Source organism: Elgaria multicarinata, chromosome 6, assembly GCF_023053635.1.
Source record: "Elgaria multicarinata webbii isolate HBS135686 ecotype San Diego chromosome 6, rElgMul1.1.pri, whole genome shotgun sequence".
Lineage (NCBI taxonomy): Eukaryota > Metazoa > Chordata > Lepidosauria > Squamata > Anguidae > Elgaria > Elgaria multicarinata.
Genome location: NC_086176.1, coordinates 79,436,072 through 79,450,526, shown reverse-complemented (window position 1 = coordinate 79,450,526; position 14,455 = coordinate 79,436,072).

The following is a 14,455-nucleotide window of genomic DNA, read 5'->3' as shown; positions in this document are numbered from 1 at the left end:
GGAAAGAAAAGAATAAAAAATATAAACTAATTAATAAGTGTGCTGTGTGATCTTCATTTGTTGTTATAATGTCGAAATACTCAAAGCTGAAGCGGGCATATATTGTTGTAGGTCCAGTTGTGATGTATGTTGAATGAATCTCCACCATATAGCATAAAAAGATAGTGGTCCTGTTTTTCCTTGGATTAGAAGCAAATCATAAGTTATTTTTTCTGACCATATATTTCGGTACCATGCCAATTAGTTCAAATTGTCCAGTTTTTTCCACTGCTGTGTAATTGTCTGGCGAGCGGCAGTTAATAAAAAATAATAATAAATCTTTACATTTCAAACTTACATATCCTTACTTATATTGTTTGTATATTGATAATAAAAATAATTCTGGATCATATACAATGCAGAAGTTTCAGAGAAGTTTCAGAGAAGCTGATATTAATTTAAATGGTCTATTGTTCCACAATTTATTCCAGCTATTGTCATCTAATTCCCCTCCAAAATCTCCTTCCCACACTTTCTTAAAGCCCACCATCGAACCCATCTGGGTGTTTATTAGGATAGCATAAACTAAAGATACAATTCCTTTCCCTCCTACCCCTACTGGTAACATTAATCCTGTTAAGTTTCTGAGTGCATGTGTCTTTACATTGGCGTCTCTAAGGAAGTGGGATAATTGTTTTGTTCGATGGGTTTGATGATGGTTGTTTGGTGATTAGTGAAACAGGGAGAGAGTTTGAAACGAGGAACCCAAAAAGACCGTAGACAAAGGTGAAGGGTACTCTTCAAAAATGTGTTGCCAAAATCTTATCATTCGGTTCTTTTATTATTTGTATGACAAACTGTTTGTGGATTTCTAATGCTCTGCTATAAGCTCAGAGTATGGAAAGGAATGTAGTTGTATTTTATCCAAGGCTTACATTTGACTATGTCTGCTTGCATAATTGCTTAGTATGGAAAAATATGTGGCATGGATAAGCTTCTATTCCTTCTCATTGGACTCAATATAACTTACTTCTGAGCAGTGGAAGTAAAAGACCACTGGTTATATAAAAATGATGATCCCACTTGTGAAAAATTAAACACACATTTAAAAACATAGAAACACCCCACAATTCCGTTTGTGCAAATCACAGCACCCCCTCCTCCATGTGCCTATTTATTTCATGTGTGTATGTGGGGGGATGACCACTTCTGGGGGTGGGGGGATCAGCTACATTTTACACTACACTACAGTCTGCCACTACTGATTTGGAGCAGAAAACTGCAAAACCCGATCAGAAACAAAATTCTTAGTATTGCACTAGGAATGCCTTTTATCTTATAAATTAGAGCTGTGCAACAACAACAACAACAAAAACATAAAAATAATAATCATCATAATTCTGTGCAGCAAAATGGGGAGTTAGGGTACCAAATTTCTATAAGGGGGGAGGCTTTCTTTAACCAGTTCTTACACATAGAGCTCAAGATTTAGCAGAGGTTGTAGTGTAGAATGTTCTTTTTTTTTTCCTTCCAAAGAGGTCTTTTCTGAAAATAAGGATAAAGATGCAGTAAAAGAGATGCATTCCAAAATACAACAGTTTCCCTGTGGTGGTTTTAGCAGATTACACAAGCTGCTGCAATTCTGTTTCCTAATGGAGCTTAGCATGTTTGTTAAACCTATTGTCCCAAGACCCTTCAACAAGTCAACCAAATGGAACACAGTTTTCTGTTTTTAAAACAACACCCACCTTTCACGTAAACTACAGATTTCTGTTCCACAATCTACTCCAAGCCTTTTTTTGTACAACTTTAGCTTTGCAAGAGAACTTCCAAAGAAAGTTTCTACCCCTTTATAGAAAAAAATGTAAGAGAAAAGTCACTTGCTTGGTAAGAGGTTATAAATATATTGGTATTTATGATTGCCTTGCATTAATGAAATATATTTAGAAGACTTTCCCTCAAAGAATGGTATAGTAACCTTTTTAATTTTGATTAAATAATTGTAAGAGAGCATTCTAAAAATGCTGTTGGGAAATAATAACATTTCAAAATAATCCAAATGTCAGTCTCCTACATAAAGTAACATTTATAACAATATGGTTGGGTATACTACATGAAAACCAATTTTATCCTGTGGCCTTTATTAAATTACACGATGTTTTCCAAAAAGCTGATTCTGTAAATGGCAATTTGGGACAATTCCTCTCTAGTTTGTGTGTCTGTGGGGTGGGAGGGGTGTTGTTTACTGGTTTTACCTCATAGGAGGAGTTGGGTTAGAAGAAAGTCAAGCCAAAGGACAATATTAACATTATTTTATTGTGGGTATGAAGCACTGGGGACTGTATTATCCCTTCCCCTCTTGATGTAATGTAAATTTGCCTTTTAATGATGTGCTGCTTTTAGTGATGTATTGGTTTTAAATGTTTTAATTAGTTGTATGATGTTGCATTTGTGTTGTGCCCCACCTCAATCCAGAGGGAGAGGCAAGTAACAACAACAAATAATAATAATAATAATAATAATAATAATAATAATAATGATAATAATAATATTGTTTTAAAGAGAGAGAAAATAGCCTCTAATTTTGTACTTTTTAAACATTGATTGGTTGGTGCTGCTGTTTATTTCTTTTGTTGTTGTCTTTTTAATTGATTTATTTTTAGGGTTGTTTTTTTTTTTTAAAAAAATAAGATTTTGCTTTTAATCTGTTAGCACGGAAGCAACATGGTTGTGAAAGTCCAGGAGGAGATTTGGCACAGCACTAATATAAATATGAACATATTTTTTCCTAAAAATACTCATTTCCAGCCAACTATATGCACTTCTAAATGTGTTTCATCATAACGTTGTAAAGAAATACACATTCTGGATTAATTTTGAGCCAAGGACAAAATTGCATAATTCAAAGAAATGCAAAAACTGAGGATCATTATAACCCAATCCTCATATCAAACCACCCAGAGAGGTATACAAATGTAATAAATGAATGAAATGAAATTAATATTAGTCCAGGAGGTGGGGATCACGTAAGTCTGCATCACAAACACAAATTTCTCAAGCATTCCTACCTAAACAGGACTTTGGATCCCAGTAAAGGGTTTTGGAATTACTACAAGCCAACAAAGGCCAGATCTACACCAAGCAGGATACAACACTTTAAAAATGGTTTGGAAACAGTATATGTAATGTGTCCTGGGCCTGAACAGTTGTTAAAACCATTATAAACGGTTATAAGCAGTAGTGTAGATCCTGCCAAAGTAAGCTATGCTTCAGTTCAGCTAGGGAGGTACAAGAAATTCATTTCAGATCATTTTTGTCCACGATTTACCCAGTTCGCACCTTTTGGACCAAATACAGACTTGAACACAATCTGTGGTTGAAATCCTTACATTTCCAGGTTTGCAAAGTACGTGATTCACAGACCAAAACAAATGTATCTGACAGCACGTGCACTTTAATCGATGGGAGAAGAATGCATACATTTTCAAAGGTGTCCAAACTTTGCATGAAAATCTGCACAAATTTTCATGTGAAAAGAAAACACAAAGCTCACATTCTTTTTCCAGGTGCAGAACAAGGCATGCCAATGGTAAAATGCTAAAAACCTACATGTCAGCTAAACTGTGCATCGTAGAATGGGTTAAAGTCATTGGGCCTTGCTAGACCTACCTGATAATCCAGTAGGGTGTCGGGGCGAGGCCACGCTGCAGCTAGCATGGGCTGTCGCCCCTAGTTAGACATCAGACACGACGGGGAAAGGGAAGTCCCATTGCATCGGCCATTAAAGGGGCTATGTGCACAGGAGCGCACCAACGAAAAGGTAGGTATTTTTTTAAGAAAAGGGTTCCCCGCTCCCCCTGCCCCTGATTTCCCCCCCACACACAATGTCTGATGCCCCCGCTTGTCCCCCCCGCTCGCTCGCTCGCCCCCTCGCTCACTTGCCCGCCCGCTTGCCCCCTCGCTCGCCCACCATGTCCATCCCCCACTCACCATGTCCGATGCCCCCGCAGCCCCCCTATGGAGTGCTGTGCCCAGTGCGCAGCTTCTTCTGGCTATTCACGAGTAAGCGTGCAGCCAGGAAAAGCCACGGAACTAGCTAGAACTTCCACAGCGCCAAGCTCAGCCCGGAGCTGCAGAAAAACCAGGCCACAAGCGGATCCGGTTATCCCGGGTCAAGGGAGGGTTTAGCCTGGCCTGACCCCGGGATCCCCTGTGAGTCATCTGCATGCACAGCAGGGAGCCCGGGCCTCGCACCGTGCTAAACCCTCGTCTAGCAACGGCCTTTGAGCTTCAAATCAAATTAAATGTCTACATTATTATAAAGACACAGGAACTAGTTAAACAGGGATGGGTCAAGTAGGGCTGTGCACAGTCCACCCGCCACACTCACCTCAAAGGCCATTTTGGAGCATCCAAAACAGGCCCAATTCACCTCAGGGTGCTTTGGGGCTTGGCTACTTCACTTTAGCACTGACGCCAAAGTAAAATTTGGCCCCGCCTAAGTAGGTCAGCCTTGTGGATTCCTGGGTGCCTGCCATGGGACCAGTACCCAGGAAATCTGGGTGCAAGGCTGAGCAGGCATCCATTGGACTCCCCACAAGCTACCTCCCTCCTCAAATCCAGAGCTGCCACTGCTACTGGGACATACCTTCCTGTGCATCCTTCTCCCTGAGAGCTGAGCTGTGATTTAAAGGTAAGATCATGGGGGTTCTCTTTTGAACAGAACTAAGGTCGCAAACTAGGGGAAATGGCCCTTTACGGATGCTGTAGTTTGCATCCTATATGAGAGAGCCCGCATGATCTTTCCTTTAAATCACAGCTCAGCTCTCAGGGAGGAGAGATAGACAGAAAGGTAAGTCCCAGTGCCAGCAGAGGGAAATGACCAAGGAAGGAGAGGAGATTGGGAAGAGAGAGGGTGATGACTCCAGTGAATCCAATGGACTCACATGGACTCATGGCCACCCTCACAATGGCCCATCACCCTCCTGAATTGGCCCAAAGCACACCGAGGGCTTTGGTACTAATCTTCTTCCACCTCGGGGTTCCTTTGCTGACCCATTACTGCCTTGGATTCAGGCTGAGGCAGTCTGAATCGGCCCACCTTGACTCTGATTCAGGGATTCAGCCCAAGGCGGTGCAGAATGTTCAATGACATGTAATTAAATAATTAATTCCCAGACAACAGAATTTCACCTCCAGGAAGCATGTGGGGGCACTTGAAAATAGATCCTAGTGCCTTTTCTGTATGTGCACCACTTACCTTGGGATGGGATCCTATTTTCTGCTATAAGAACAGCAAATTAGTTTTTATCCTGAAAAGCACTGTAATTAGAACAATGGTAATCAATGCCCAATTTAGCAGCACATTAAAGAAATCCAGCAAAATAAAAGCAATGTTCACCTCTTCCCATCCTGCAATGCTAAAAATCTCAAACTATATTCATTTGGAATCAACTCTAACAAGGCTTCAGATTTGTCTTAAATTACTATATTTAAAGGGTAGAACGGTAGAGAGTTGTTAGCAGCAAGACTTACAATTTTGTGCCACTTCATGCAGTAAGCAAAAGGCCAAAGCCTATTCAGTTAGAAGTGAATCATATAGATTTATACTTGTTCTTTTTAAAGAATACATAAATAAATCCCAGGTTAAAGTTTTACACACTTAGTGCTTTGCCAATTTTGGATACATTTATCTTGAGTACCTTTATTATTCCTATACCTCAACAACATGGAAAATGACATGGGGGAATAAAATGTATTTCATTGTGTGCATTCATTTTAAACAATACTTAAGCTTCAATACAGAAGACTTATAGCTCTCATTTTCTCCTTCAAGAGTTAATATGCAATATGAGGAGCCATTTGGGACTGCATTGTGCTCACAATGCCACAGATTTACTATACAGTAGGGCTATCTCATAAATGAAGTTTGCTTTAGGTTGCAAAACATGACAAGGCTCCGGGAATTCTATTTGCAATTAAGACCCATGTTGATTAGGCAGATAAATTTAATTTTTGACTAACGTAAATGAAAAACTGTAGGCATTTCTCTTTGCAAATTATGCAGTCATACCATTTTATCAGTTATAACTTCTTAGCAGTATCAAAGCTTGTTTTGCAATAAGAACTACTACCTGAAGGATATCTGTTTTTAAATATGGATTTATAGAGTGTACCATAGGCTGAAATTGAAATGGTTTGCAGAGTCATACCATAAACACCCTGCCCTGAAATAGGATCTCTGTCCCTAAACATTTCTCAGAAATATAACCTTGAGTACAAAATAGACATTACTTTACATTCCTATCTAACAACTATGACTTTTTCTTTCTTTTTTTTTACTCAAAGTAGGTGCAAGTGGGGATATGGGCTCTTTAAGCTCTCCCTCCAGTGCCTTGTGATTGGCCCAAATGGTCATAGAAATATACTCAATTTATTCTTGGGGTGAGGTGGCAAGGGCCCATATGTCCCTCTTTGTGACATTAATTGTTAAAAATAAAAGTAAAATGCTTCATAATAGGAGAAAAATGGTAACAAGAATTCAACCTCAGCGAATAAATAACATTCCTTATGACACAAGAAACAAACTTCACTAAAACTTTGCCCTCGGAAAAGTCGTGTTATTATATCCACCTCTGTCAGATTAATTCTATTGAGCAAGAAGGTTGATCTAAGAATGTTACACTGTAAAAGTTAATAAAGGAAAGAAATGTGTAGTGTCCCCAGGTGATTGTTTAAGAGAACTTGGACTGAGATGCCATAGTGACTTTTCCCACTGTTTATTCTTTATCATTCTTCTTTGAAAACAACAAAACTAGTTTAGTTGTGCAAGGGATTTATATCATGTTAAATTAATCCCTCACTGAATTCACTGTGTAGTCCGAAGTGTTATGCCTCTTTCTCAGGAGATTGTCAAAGAGTTTTGTTGCATGTATGATAAAGGGCTGCCTTTTCATTTTTCTATACATTAAAATTGATATAGACTGTTGCATATTATCAAAATATTATATTTAAGATATTTTGGCAGCCAGATTCCTGAAACACACACACACACACACACACACACACACACACACACACACACACACACTTAGGAAGACCACTGTGATTGAGAAATGCTGCAGGGTGTCATAAGTACAAATGCTGTTTGGAACTTTGCAAGGCATAACCAGGCTCCTACAGCTGAAAAGATTTTTGATAGAGCATTTAGAGAAATTATTTTTGATGCTAAAATATGGTGATTGGTAAATGACAACAGGTTAGAAACAAGTCATTGTTGTTGTCCCACTGCCCCCTCCCTCCTTTCAGTCTATAGTTGGGGAAGAAGCAAAAGCCAGATGATGCTGGCTTCTCAGGAGGGATAGACGAAACTCTCAGCTTTATTTCCCTTAGTTTCTTATTCTAGTGAATGAATGAATTAAATCTTTATTGCTAAAAGTGATAAACTATCACAATTTGATATAATTAGAAATATAGAATACAAGTAAGAAGATGAGCTGATGTAAACACAATAACAATAGTGAGTTTAAAATTAAAAAACAGTAAACAAAAATACAAGAATATAGAAATAGAGAATCACATTAGCATAAGTTAAGAGCTCCCCAGTGTTAATTTCAGTTTGTCCTGAATGTTAAGATATTTTTTTAAAAAGTTTGCATAAAAAATTGTAAGTATTTTTATGCAAATTTCCCCCAACGCATGCATTTTTGTATGCATTCTTGCATACTATACATATATTTTGCAAGCAATTTTCCTAATATAATGCACTTTCAACAATATTGTCTGTAACGTATATATGCATTTTTGACTGCAACATTTGAAGTAGTGCAAATTTTGGGGTCTCATCAAAGTTCAAAAGTAGGGATGTTGCGAGTGGCTGACACAGGGATGTCGTGAGCTCTGTTCTTCTAATGTCGCATAAATGGCCATTGATGGCCACAATTTTGCACATTAAGAATATTAAAATTATCAAGCCACTATGTTGTGTAAAAATGGTGGCTCAGTTTGAGATGCAGGCTGTTGCAGGGCACTCCTGGACTGCTCACAAAATGGCTATTCATCTATTGCCATAAAATAAGTCCTGTGGAAATGGTGGCCATAAGGCTGCCATTTTATGACATTGCAGTCATAAAATGTTTTGTAAATGCCTGTTTTATGGCCAACATTTGTATGGATTTGTTTTATGGAAATAGACAAGTAACCATTTTAAAAGAAAATGGCAACTCCCTCGAAGAGACACACAATTGTGGCCACTCGTGACAGTTCCGGCAGCTTGCACGCATGTTGAGCATGTCTGGGGGTGGTGCAAGTTGGGGAGCTGCTCAGCATCACCTGGGAACCTTTGTCTTCTAAAAGCATATTATGACACTGTAGCATCTCTATTCTAATTGGCCAATTTTCCTTTCACAGTGCATGTATGTCTCATTGCTTTCAATTAATGTAATCTGGTTATCTGCTAATATACCTCTAAATTAGGGGTGTGCACGGGCCCCCCAATCCTCTTCGCACCCGATCCGCAAACTGCAGATCGGGCTGCTCCGCCCTGCCTCGATCCGCCTAGGGGCCGCTCCGCTCCGCTGTGGAACTCTGGCTCCAAATCGGAGCTCTGCAGTGGCGGGGAGTAGCACCAGGTAAGGCCCCCCTCCCTCCTCCCCCTTACCTGTGTCTGTCGCAGCCCATCCCAGCTTCACTAGAGCCCGCGGCTCAACCAGGAACTGTAGGCCCCGCCTACACTTCCTGGTTGAGCCGCGGGCTCTAGTGAAGCTGGGATGGGCCACGATGGATGCAGGTAAGACCCCCCTCCCCCTTGCCCCCTTACCTGGCTCTGCTGCCGTCACTGCACAGGCGGCCGCAACAGTGGCAGGGCCAAATAAACCCCCCTTACCTTTTTTGCGGAGCTCCGGATCAAGGCGAGGGATCCGCCTTCACCTCGATCCGCTCCGCAATGCTCCGCGGCTCCCCCGATCCTCTTCGCCTCCACCTTAAGCGGAGGTGAAGCCCCCCCAATCCGCTCCTGCTTCTCCGATCCGAGGAGAAGCGGAGCACATCCCTACTCTAAATATACCTCTTAAGGTGCAATCCTATGCAGGTTTAGACATGCTGGGAGTTGTAGGACTTTTGTCTTAGTTGTGTTTTGGAGACAGAAGATCATGTCCATTATAAGTTGCACTGTGTTTTATACCCTCACATAAACAAATAGTTTTGGCAGAATTTTTCAATAACTCAGTAACAAATTTCAATTGTGTAGCTAAGATTAGGCAATGGAATATATTATCCTCTTGCTGGTAAGGGCAAACATGTGGCTCAAAAAGTAGCTTTGTTTTAACTGTATTGTTTTTACTGCTTTTGTATTATATACTGGTTTTAACTTGATTCATGGTTTAATTTGTTTTAGCTGTGTATATTTATTGTTTTATAATGTATAATGTTACCTGTATGCCGCCCTGAGATCCTAGTGATATAGGGCGGGATACAAATGTTTTAAATAAAATAAAATAAATAATGCAAAAGGTTAGAAATAAATTTGCTGCACAACATCTGGTTAGGTGTCATGCAGACCAATCTTACTAATGCTTCATAGGCCACTGAACATCTGGTGCTTTTCTTATTAGTTTGTTTTTACATTGTTAACCTTATAGCTGGCATTACACTTTAATTATGCATTGGGCATCCTTTGCTTTCTTTGAAGCCTAAAACACTGATTCTCAGTTTTGCAGTCATCAATGGTCATTAGAAATACACAATGCTGACTGCCATCAGAAAGAAACATCCTATTCTCATTGTTCAATAGATATTTTTCTGGGGACCACGACAACGAAATCTGAAGGACTTTGGCCTTGCTTTGAGTTAATAAGGTACTCAAGGAAAAGTATTAGGTTTTTTTCTAGAGATGCTTGTACAGAAGTAAGGAAGGAGGACAGATGAGCATATCTATCACATTCTGAATCATGTGATACCCTGGGAGGAACTTGTTAAATGTCCATTCAAGTTAGGGATATCTGAGCATCCTGACCTCACCCAAGAGAGGTTGGGGCGTTGTGTCATTCTGGATTGAATGTTTATAAAGCAGCAAGTGTTTTGGACATGTTCAAAGCCCTTGAGTACACTTGAAATAGGAGGTAGCAGAGATGATTTGCAGAATCAGGTTGAACACAGCCCTATTTTAAATAAAAAATCCTGGTGGCAAGCATTTGATCAGGTGTGCTTGCCTTTTGTGAGAGTTCCTGCTTGAGTGTTCACAGTATCCCCAATCTAAGCTGAACGTAGGACCCTGTTAAGCCATTAGTTTTCCTGGAGGGCCACTTAAAAAAAAAAAAGTTGTCTTGAATGCAATGCTTCCTACACAGCTCTTTTGCCTCTAGGATGGCAACAGGAAGAGCCAATGAGCAACAATCAAGCATGGCCAATTTCATCATGGCACCAAAGCAGTCAACTACCAAGGGTGCCAAAGTTCCATGGGTGCCATCAGGACAGGACTTTGGGGCAGAGGTCCAGTCTGCAGAATGAGCAGGGCTACATTACAGCTTTTTGCCTTTGCAGAGTGGTTTCAATCTATAGTTTCAATATATAGAAAGGTTTTGGCTGTCACTTAATTACCTATAGAACAATGTACTTCCGACAAAGTGGACAACAAAAATTGTATTCAGATGTATTCAGTTTTGGTTTTGTACTAAGACGAACCCATAAAGGAAAATATTTTTGATCCATTTTTTATTTTTATTAGAAGTAAACATCACAATAAAATATAACTTGCATAAAATGACATAAAATCATTTTTTTTTGTTTAAACAGAGCTTTGCTAGAAATTCTTAGATCTTAATAACTTAATAGGAAATGGATTTTTTAAAACATGTCTTGTTCTTAGACTTCTAGTCCTTGTACGTTAAAAAGGAAAGATCTCTTTCTAAGTACCAAGTTCCCCAGTCAATACTGAATATGAATATGCCATCCAGCTGACAGGTACACAAGCCTTGTGAACTTCCAATAAGAAGCTCCAACATTATACTATTTTGTATAGAAATTACTTCACACCTGATTTTATCTAGTATCCCATAAATTAGGGCTCACAGTCTTAATAATTTCATTGCTATTAAACATTCTTAAAAAAACAGAACATGCAAAAAAAAAAGCATATACACCTTTCAGGCTAGATATAATCATTTTTTAATTATCCTTTTGAGAAGAACCTCTTACTCAGAATGTGTCAATTAAACCTAAGTCTATTTTCCCCCAGACATCTGTATGTCAAGCCTTCTGAAGTGTATGCCTTACACAATATTTTTGTTCATTAACTTATAAGTGAAAGCTTTAAGTACACTTATGACCAATACTGTCTCACAACTGTTCATTACTCAATGAACTTTTTGGCCCAAGCATTTTTCTCTTTGGATAGCATCCAGGTCAAGTTGATCATTATTTTTTTTAAGCCAGTTTTCCAGAATTCATTGTGAACCTGCTTGTATCTCTGCATTATTTCCCCTTTAATTCCATTACTACTTTTTACTTATTATTATTTTTTAAAAAAACTTACTTATTTATCATTAACATTTGGCATTTGGATTCATAATAAGACATCTTATATTATTTTAAGAATGGTGGACTTTTCCCCCCGGCAATACACTTCCTAGCAAGTCTGATGAAGCAAAATAATCTATTTTATAAAAATCCGGGGCAGTTGGCTAACTACATTTTGAAGTAAATGAAATAATACACATTATTGTATAAAGAAGCCCCTACAAGTCCCTTAAATTCAGCGTATAAAATTACCTAATTGCACCACTGGCCTCAGCTTTGCAAATATCTTGAATATAGTCTTCAGTATTCATTCATAGACACAGTTGTAAAGGGCAAGAAGTATTATTTGTCTATATATTAAAAACACACATTGGACTTGCCCTGACAACCTCATGGGTTGTCATAGAATTTCCTACACAATAGGGGTCTGTCTATTCATGGTCAAAGCCCCACTGTGGTTACAAATCTGTGCTCTGTCAATTATATGATACCGCTGCAGATTCACAACCACAACAGGGCTTTCCTGCGAAGCTGTGAAGAAAAAAGTCAGGTACTTACCCTAAATTTTTCAGTGGGAACAAGGTCACCATTGTTTCTCCATGGCCAATCTGGGGAAGGTCCTGGTGGAAAGTGACTGGGAATTGGTCTCCGGAAATCAGGAAGAGGGAAGGTGAGGCCTTCAGTACCTGGATGACCACTGGAAACCCCATGCTCTCTCCTTGGCATTGGGATTACCTGACACTAACATGGATAAATGAAACTGCAGAGTTTTGGAGGAAGGTGGCCCCAACTTGATACAGTGAAGACAATCCCTACAATCTCATACTGGCAACAGTATTTGACTCTCCATAAGGAATAACAAAATTGGATAAAAAAATTGAAGGAGTGATACAAGTCAGGATTATTTATACTTGTTCATCTTCCAGTTCAGGGTTGCAAGATGAGACATAATATGCTTCAGAAGCATTAGAAAGACAGAAATATGCTCCTTTCTGCATTTCAGATCTCATATTCCTGAGGAATATCTCTAACATGAATTTTAACAAGAAACCATAAAAATCCATTGAGTTCAAATTAAGTTAATTTGAACTCAACGGAACTTAATTCTAAGAACAAAAAATAATAAGAAGAAGAGCCATGGTGGATCAGACCAATGTTCCATCTAGACCAGCACTCTGTTCACATCGTGGCCAACTAGCTGTCGACCAGGAACCCACAAACAGGACAAAGGCACAACAGCACCCTCCTGCCCATGTTCCCCAGCAACTGGTATATATAGGCTGACTGCCTCTGATGTCAGAGGTAGCACATAGCCTTCTACTACAGAAATTTATCCAACTCCCCTTTAAAGACATCCACATGGGTGGCTATCACTACATGTTGTGGTAGTGAATTCCATAGTGTAACTATGGAGTGTGTGAAGGAGTACTTCCTTTTAGCTATCCAGAATCAGCTTCATGGAATGGCCCTGAGTTCTAGTATATGAGAGAGAGAGATCCACATTCTCCACACCATGTATAATTTTGTACACCTCTATCCTGTCTCCCCTTAGCCTCCTCTTTTCCAAGCTAAACAATCCCAGTTATTGTAAGCTTCCCTCATAGGAGAGATGCTCCCATCCAGTTGCCCTTTTCTGCCCTTTTCACAGCTCTACAATATCCTTTTTTAGGTATGGTGACCAGAACTGTACACAGTATTCTAAGTGTGGTCTCACCATAGATTTGAATAAGGGCAGTATGATACTGGCCATTTTATTCTTAATTCTTTTTTCTAATAATGCCTAACATGGGGATTGTCTTCTTTACAGGAGCTGCACTTTGGGTTCTGTGTAGTCATGTATTGTCTTTCATATATCTAAGAGTTCTTGAACTTTGTTGTGATTCTTTACCGTTACCACTGTAAAAAATTTGTCGCCCTGTAACCAAAGTTTAAAGTCGTGTCCCTAGAGTGCTTGTGGACCAGTCCTACTTTGTTGAAAATTCCTGTCCAGAGATTTTACATATAGAATAGTACTGCCCTTTCTGATTCAGGGTCACAGAATACAATAGGCTTTTCAAAAAAAAATGGAGAAAGAAATCCTGCATTTCACAATCTTCACCCTGCTTGTTTGTCACATCAGGACTAGAGAAGCTATATAAGACAAACTTCTGACATTCTCATGGATTATGATACATTTCTAGAATCAGTATCTCATACATGAAACAACTTATCTCAAAACAAAGCATACCAAAATATATGATATGAAATATATGAATTTCCTCACATTTAATTTTTCCTTTTAGAATAGTAAATGCAAAATTTTCCCTCAGAACTTGAATTTGTACATGTGAGCTTGGCATTCTCCCCCCCCCTCACATTTTTTTTCTTTTTAAAAGCACAGTCAACAAGTGTGCATTTTTGGCAGAGATCAAGGGCCTTGCTAGACCTACCTTAAAGTAGTGTGGGCTGTCGCTCCTATCCACACGTCAGATGCAACGGGGCAAAGGAAAGCCCTGTTGCATCCTCCATTTTGTTAGGCTGGGTGTGCAGGTGTGCACCAGTGGCAAAGGTAGGCATTTTTGTTTTTTAAAACAGGGTTCCCTGCTCCCCCCTGCCCCTGATTTCCCCACCCTGGCCATGATTCCCCCCCCCCCGCGATCTCCGATTCCCCACCCCAAGATCTCCAATTCCCCCCCACCCTGCCCCGATCTTCACCCCTGGCTCTGAGCTTTCCCCCCGCCCCTGCCCAATCCCCCCTGCTCCCCATCCCCCCTGGCTCCGATTCTCCCCCATCCCCCCTTGCTCTGATTTTTCCCCTGGCTCTAGATTTCCCCCCTCATCCCACCCCCCTTGGCACCGATTTCCCCCCTGGCTCTGATTAAACCCTGATCTCTCCTCCCCGCCCTGATGGTCGCAGTGCTCCTGCGGAGCGCTGCGCCCTATTTGCTGCTTTTCCTGGTTACTCACGAGTAAATGTGGTAGC